Genomic DNA, 7,500 nt, shown 5'->3' on the forward strand with positions numbered 1-7,500 from the left:
AACAGTCCCGTCGGTGCCCCCGTCGGGCTAAAATGACCCGAAAACAGTTCAGCTGGGGAAAATTAAGCGGATCCGGCCAAGAGTCGGTGGAAATTGGCCCGAAAACAGCCCAGCGGCAAGCGGAAGCGGCTAACGTTGGGGAAAAGTGACCCGAAAACAGTTAAGCGGGGGAAAACTAAGCGGATGCGGCCACGCGTTGGGGAAAACAAAGCGGATCCGGCCCAGAGTCGGTGGAAATTGGCCCGAAAACAGTCCAGCGGCAAGCGGAAGCGGCTAACGTTGGGAAAAAGTGACCCGAAAACAGTTCAGCGGGGGAAAACTAAGCGGATGCGGCCACGCGTTGGGGAAAACTAAGCGGATACGGCCAAGTGTTGGAGAAAAATGGCCCGAAAACAGCCCAGCGGCAAGCGGAAGCGGCTAACGTTGGGGAAAAGTGACCCGAAAACAGTTAAGCGGGGGAAAACTAAGCGGATGCGGCCACGCGTTGGGGAAAACTAAGCGGATACGGCCAAGAGTCGGTGGAAATAGGCCCGAAAACAGTCCAGCGGCAAGCGGAAGCGGCTAACGTTGGGCAAAAGTGACCCGAAAACAGTTCAGCGGGGCAAATTTTTGAAATTTTTTTTGAAATTCTGAAATTTTTTTGAATTTTTGAAGTTTTTTTGGGTTTTTGGACTTTTTTTGAATTTTTGAAATTTTTGAATTTTTTTGAATTTTTTTGAATTTTTTGAATTTTTTTTGAATTTTTGAAATTTTTTTTTTTTTTTGAATTTATTTGATTTTATAAATTTTTTGTGATTTTTTGAGATTTTTTTGAATATTTTACATGGGTGATTTTGACTTGGGGGATTTTCAGGGGGTGGTAACCCTGGGCGTGGCTAGAGCCTCAAAATGCATATTCCCCTATAGGGGGGCAAGGTTTTCAAAAATGGGTGCCCCCTCATGTACACGCGCGTGGGTGTACATGGCCCCGTCGGTGCCAGCGTGGGTGGAAAATGGCCCGAAAACAGCCCAGCGGCAAGCGGAAGCGGCTAACGTTGGGCAAAACTGACCCGAAAGCAGTATAGCTTGGAAAATTAAGCGGATGCAGCCAATTGTTGGCGAAAACTAAGCGGATACGGCCAAGTGTCGGTGAAAAATGGCCCGAAAACAGTCCAGCGGCAAGCGGAAGCGGCTAACGTTGGGCAAAAGTGACCCGAAAACAGTTCAGCGGGGGAAAACTAAGCGGATGCGGCCACGCGTTGGGGAAAACTAAGCGGATACGGCCAAGTGTGGGGGAAAAATGGCCCGAAAACAGCCCAGCGGCAAGCGGAAGCGGCTAACGTTGGGCAAAAGTGACCCGAAAACAGTTCAGCGGGGGAAAACTAAGCGGATGCGGGCACGCGTTGGGGAAAACTAAGCGGATGCGGCCAAGTGTCGGTGGAAATTGGCCCGAAAACAGCCCAGCGGCAAGCGGAAGCGGCTAACGTTGGGCAAAAGTGACCCGAAAACAGTTCAGCGGGGGAAAACTAAGCGGATGCGGCCACGCGTTGGGGAAAACTAAGCGGATACGGCCAAGAGTCGGTGGAAATTGGCCCGAAAACAGTCCAGCGGCAAGCGGAAGCGGCTAACGTTGGGCAAAAGTGACCCGAAAACAGTTCAGCGGGGCAAAACTAGGCGGATGCGGCCACGCGTTGGGGAAAACTAAGCGGATACGGCCAAGCGTGGGTGGAAAATGGCCCGAAAACAGCCCAGCGGCAAGCGGAAGCGGCTAACGTTGGGCAAAAGTGACCCGAAAGCAGTATAGCTTGGAAAATTAAGCGGATGCGGCCAATTGTTGGCGAAAACTAAGCGGATACGGCCAAGTGTCGGTGAAAAATGGCCCGAAAACAGCCCAGCGGCAAGCGGAAGCGGCTAACGTTGGGCAAAAGTGACCCGAAAACAGTTCAGCGGGGGAAAACTAAGCGGATGCGGCCACGCGTTGGGGAAAACTAAGCGGATACGGCCAAGTGTGGGGGAAAAATGGCCCGAAAACAGTCCAGCGGCAAGCGGAAGCGGCTAACGTTGGGCAAAAGTGACCCGAAAACAGTTCAGCGGGGGAAAACTAAGCGGATGCGGGCACGCGTTGGGGAAAACTAAGCGGATGCGGCCAAGTGTCGGTGGAAATTGGCCCGAAAACAGCCCAGCGGCAAGCGGAAGCGGCTAACGTTGGGCAAAAGTGACCCGAAAACAGTTCAGCGGGGGAAAACTAAGCGGATGCGGCCACGCGTTGGGGAAAACTAAGCGGATACGGCCAAGAGTCGGTGGAAATTGGCCCGAAAACAGTCCAGCGGCAAGCGGAAGCGGCTAACGTTGGGCAAAAGTGACCCGAAAACAGTTCAGCGGGGCAAAACTAGGCGGATGCGGCCACGCGTTGGGGAAAACTAAGCGGATACGGCCAAGTGTGGGGGAAAAATGGCCCGAAAACAGCCCAGCGGCAAGCGGAAGCGGCTAACGTTGGGGAAAAGTGACCCGAAAACAGTTAAGCGGGGGAAAACTAAGCGGATGCGGCCACGCGTTGGGGAAAACTAAGCGGATGCGGCCAAGTGTCGGTGGAAATTGGCCCGAAAACAGCCCAGCGGCAAGCGGAAGCGGCTAACGTTGGGCAAAAGTGCCCCGAAAACAGTTCAGCGGGGGAAAACTAAGCGGATGCGGCCACGCGTTGGGGAAAACTAAGCGGATACGGCCAAGAGTCGGTGGAAATTGGCCCGAAAACAGTCCAGCGGCAAGCGGAAGCGGCTAACGTTGGGCAAAAGTGACCCGAAAACAGTTCAGCGGGGGAAAACTAAGCGGATGCGGGCACGCGTTGGGGAAAACTAAGCGGATGCGGCCAAGTGTCGGTGGAAATTGGCCCGAAAACAGCCCAGCGGCAAGCGGAAGCGGCTAACGTTGGGCAAAAGTGACCCGAAAACAGTTCAGCGGGGGAAAACTAAGCGGATGCGGCCACGCGTTGGGGAAAACTAAGCGGATACGGCCAAGAGTCGGTGGAAATTGGCCCGAAAACAGTCCAGCGGCAAGCGGAAGCGGCTAACGTTGGGCAAAAGTGACCCGAAAACAGTTCAGCGGGGCAAATTTTTGAAATTTTTTTTGAAATTTTTTTGAATTTTTGAAATTTTTGAAGTTTTTTTGGGTTTTTGGACTTTTTTTGAATTTTTGAAATTTTTGAATTTTTTTGAATTTTTTTGAATTTTTTGAATTTTTTTTGAATTTTTGAAATTTTTTTTTTTTTTTGAATTTATTTGATTTTATAAATTTTTTGTGATTTTTTGAGATTTTTTTGAATATTTTACATGGGTGATTTTGACTTGGGGGATTTTCAGGGGGTGGTAACCCTGGGCGTGGCTAGAGCCTCAAAATGCATATTCCCCTATAGGGGGGCAAGGTTTTCAAAAATGGGTGCCCCCTCATGTACACGCGCGTGGGTGTACATGGCCCCGTCGGTGCCAGCGTGGGTGGAAAATGGCCCGAAAACAGCCCAGCGGCAAGCGGAAGCGGCTAACGTTGGGCAAAACTGACCCGAAAGCAGTATAGCTTGGAAAATTAAGCGGATGCAGCCAATTGTTGGCGAAAACTAAGCGGATACGGCCAAGTGTCGGTGAAAAATGGCCCGAAAACAGTCCAGCGGCAAGCGGAAACGGCTAACGTTGGGCAAAAGTGACCCGAAAACAGTTCAGCGGGGGAAAACTAAGCGGATGCGGCCACGCGTTGGGGAAAACTAAGCGGATACGGCCAAGTGTGGGGGAAAAATGGCCCGAAAACAGCCCAGCGGCAAGCGGAAGCGGCTAACGTTGGGCAAAAGTGACCCGAAAACAGTTCAGCGGGGGAAAACTAAGCGGATGCGGGCACGCGTTGGGGAAAACTAAGCGGATGCGGCCAAGTGTCGGTGGAAATTGGCCCGAAAACAGCCCAGCGGCAAGCGGAAGCGGCTAACGTTGGGCAAAAGTGACCCGAAAACAGTTCAGCGGGGGAAAACTAAGCGGATGCGGCCACGCGTTGGGGAAAACTAAGCGGATACGGCCAAGAGTCGGTGGAAATTGGCCCGAAAACAGTCCAGCGGCAAGCGGAAGCGGCTAACGTTGGGCAAAAGTGACCCGAAAACAGTTCAGCGGGGCAAAACTAGGCGGATGCGGCCACGCGTTGGGGAAAACTAAGCGGATACGGCCAAGCGTGGGTGGAAAATGGCCCGAAAACAGCCCAGCGGCAAGCGGAAGCGGCTAACGTTGGGCAAAAGTGACCCGAAAGCAGTATAGCTTGGAAAATTAAGCGGATGCGGCCAATTGTTGGCGAAAACTAAGCGGATACGGCCAAGTGTCGGTGAAAAATGGCCCGAAAACAGCCCAGCGGCAAGCGGAAGCGGCTAACGTTGGGCAAAAGTGACCCGAAAACAGTTCAGCGGGGGAAAACTAAGCGGATGCGGCCACGCGTTGGGGAAAACTAAGCGGATACGGCCAAGTGTGGGGGAAAAATGGCCCGAAAACAGTCCAGCGGCAAGCGGAAGCGGCTAACGTTGGGCAAAAGTGACCCGAAAACAGTTCAGCGGGGGAAAACTAAGCGGATGCGGGCACGCGTTGGGGAAAACTAAGCGGATGCGGCCAAGTGTCGGTGGAAATTGGCCCGAAAACAGCCCAGCGGCAAGCGGAAGCGGCTAACGTTGGGCAAAAGTGACCCGAAAACAGTTCAGCGGGGGAAAACTAAGCGGATGCGGCCACGCGTTGGGGAAAACTAAGCGGATACGGCCAAGAGTCGGTGGAAATTGGCCCGAAAACAGTCCAGCGGCAAGCGGAAGCGGCTAACGTTGGGCAAAAGTGACCCGAAAACAGTTCAGCGGGGCAAAACTAGGCGGATGCGGCCACGCGTTGGGGAAAACTAAGCGGATACGGCCAAGTGTGGGGGAAAAATGGCCCGAAAACAGCCCAGCGGCAAGCGGAAGCGGCTAACGTTGGGGAAAAGTGACCCGAAAACAGTTAAGCGGGGGAAAACTAAGCGGATGCGGCCACGCGTTGGGGAAAACTAAGCGGATGCGGCCAAGTGTCGGTGGAAATTGGCCCGAAAACAGCCCAGCGGCAAGCGGAAGCGGCTAACGTTGGGCAAAAGTGCCCCGAAAACAGTTCAGCGGGGGAAAACTAAGCGGATGCGGCCACGCGTTGGGGAAAACTAAGCGGATACGGCCAAGAGTCGGTGGAAATTGGCCCGAAAACAGTCCAGCGGCAAGCGGAAGCGGCTAACGTTGGGCAAAAGTGACCCGAAAACAGTTCAGCGGGGGAAAACTAAGCGGATGCGGGCACGCGTTGGGGAAAACTAAGCGGATGCGGCCAAGTGTCGGTGGAAATTGGCCCGAAAACAGCCCAGCGGCAAGCGGAAGCGGCTAACGTTGGGCAAAAGTGACCCGAAAACAGTTCAGCGGGGGAAAACTAAGCGGATGCGGCCACGCGTTGGGGAAAACTAAGCGGATACGGCCAAGAGTCGGTGGAAATTGGCCCGAAAACAGTCCAGCGGCAAGCGGAAGCGGCTAACGTTGGGCAAAAGTGACCCGAAAACAGTTCAGCGGGGCAAATTTTTGAAATTTTTTTTGAAATTTTTTTGAATTTTTGAAATTTTTGAAGTTTTTTTGGGTTTTTGGACTTTTTTTGAATTTTTGAAATTTTTGAATTTTTTTGAATTTTTTTGAATTTTTTGAATTTTTTTTGAATTTTTGAAATTTTTTTTTTTTTTTGAATTTATTTGATTTTATAAATTTTTTGTGATTTTTTGAGATTTTTTTGAATATTTTACATGGGTGATTTTGACTTGGGGGATTTTCAGGGGGTGGTAACCCTGGGCGTGGCTAGAGCCTCAAAATGCATATTCCCCTATAGGGGGGCAAGGTTTTCAAAAATGGGTGCCCCCTCATGTACACGCGCGTGGGTGTACATGGCCCCGTCGGTGCCAGCGTGGGTGGAAAATGGCCCGAAAACAGCCCAGCGGCAAGCGGAAGCGGCTAACGTTGGGCAAAACTGACCCGAAAGCAGTATAGCTTGGAAAATTAAGCGGATGCAGCCAATTGTTGGCGAAAACTAAGCGGATACGGCCAAGTGTCGGTGAAAAATGGCCCGAAAACAGTCCAGCGGCAAGCGGAAACGGCTAACGTTGGGCAAAAGTGACCCGAAAACAGTTCAGCTGGGGGAAATTAAGCGGAAGCAGCCAAGCGTTGGGGAAAACCAAGCGGATACGGCCAAGAGTCGGTGGAAAATGGCCCGAAAACAGTCCAGCGGCAAGCGGAAACGGCTAACGTTGGGACAAAGTGACCCGAAAACAGTTCAGCTGGGGAAAATTAAGCGGATGCAGCCAAGCGTTGGGGAAAACTAAGCGGATCCGGCCCAGAGTCGGTGGAAATTGGCCCGAAAACAGTCCAGTGGCAAGCGGAAGCGGCTAACGTTGGGCAAAAGTGACCCGAAAACAGTTCAGCGGGGGAAAACTAAGCGGATGCGGCCACGCGTTGGGGAAAACCAAGCGGATACGGCCAAGTGTTGGGGAAAAATGGCCCGAAAACAGCCCAGCGGCAAGCGGAAGCGGCTAACGTTGGGGAAAAGTGACCCGAAAACAGTTAAGCGGGGGAAAACTAAGCGGATGCGGCCACGCGTTGGGGAAAACTAAGCGGATGCGGCCAAGAGTCGGTGGAAATTGGCCCGAAAACAGTCCAGCGGCAAGCGGAAGCGGCTAACGTTGGGCAAAAGTGACCCGAAAACAGTTCAGCGGGGGAAAACTAAGCGGATGCGGCCACGCGTTGGGGAAAACTAAGCGGATACGGCCAACAGTCGGTGGAAATTGGCCCGAAAACAGTCCAGCGGCAAGCGGTAGCGGCTAACGTTGGGCAAAACTGACCCGAAAACAGTTCAGCGGGGGAAAACAAAGCGGATGCGGCCACGCGTTGGGGAAAACTAAGCGGATACGGCCAAGTGTTGGGGAAAAATGGCCCGAAAACAGCCCAGCGGCAAGCGGAAGCGGCTAACGTTGGGCAAAAGTGATCCGAAAACAGTTCAGCGGGGGAAAACTAAGCGGATGCGGCCACGCGTTGGGGAAAACTAAGCGGATACGGCCAAGGGTCGGTGAAAAAGGGCCCGAAAACAGTCCAGCGGCAAGCGGAAGCCGCTAACGTTGGGCAAAAATGACCCGAAAACAGTCCAGCGGGGGAAAACTAAGCGGATGCGGCCAAGCGTTGGGGAAAACTAAGCGGATACGGCCAAGCGTCGGTGAAAAAGGCCCGAAAACAGTCCAGCGGCACGCCGAAGCGGCTAACGTTGGGCAAAAATGGCCAAAAGCGGTGGAGCAGGGCGGTCTGAATCTATGCATCCACATAAAATGGGGGGTAAACCTGGGGGATTTCCAGGGGGTGGTAACCCTGGGCGTGGCTGGAGACCCAAAATGCATATTCCCCTATAGGGGGGAAGGATTTTTGGAACAGGCAGCCCCTCATGTACATGCCAAGCGGGGTGTACATGGCCCCTG

Source organism: Carex rostrata, unplaced genomic scaffold (assembly GCF_964058835.1).
Source record: "Carex rostrata unplaced genomic scaffold, lpCarRost1.2 SCAFFOLD_39, whole genome shotgun sequence".
NCBI classification, from domain to species: domain Eukaryota; kingdom Viridiplantae; phylum Streptophyta; class Magnoliopsida; order Poales; family Cyperaceae; genus Carex; species Carex rostrata.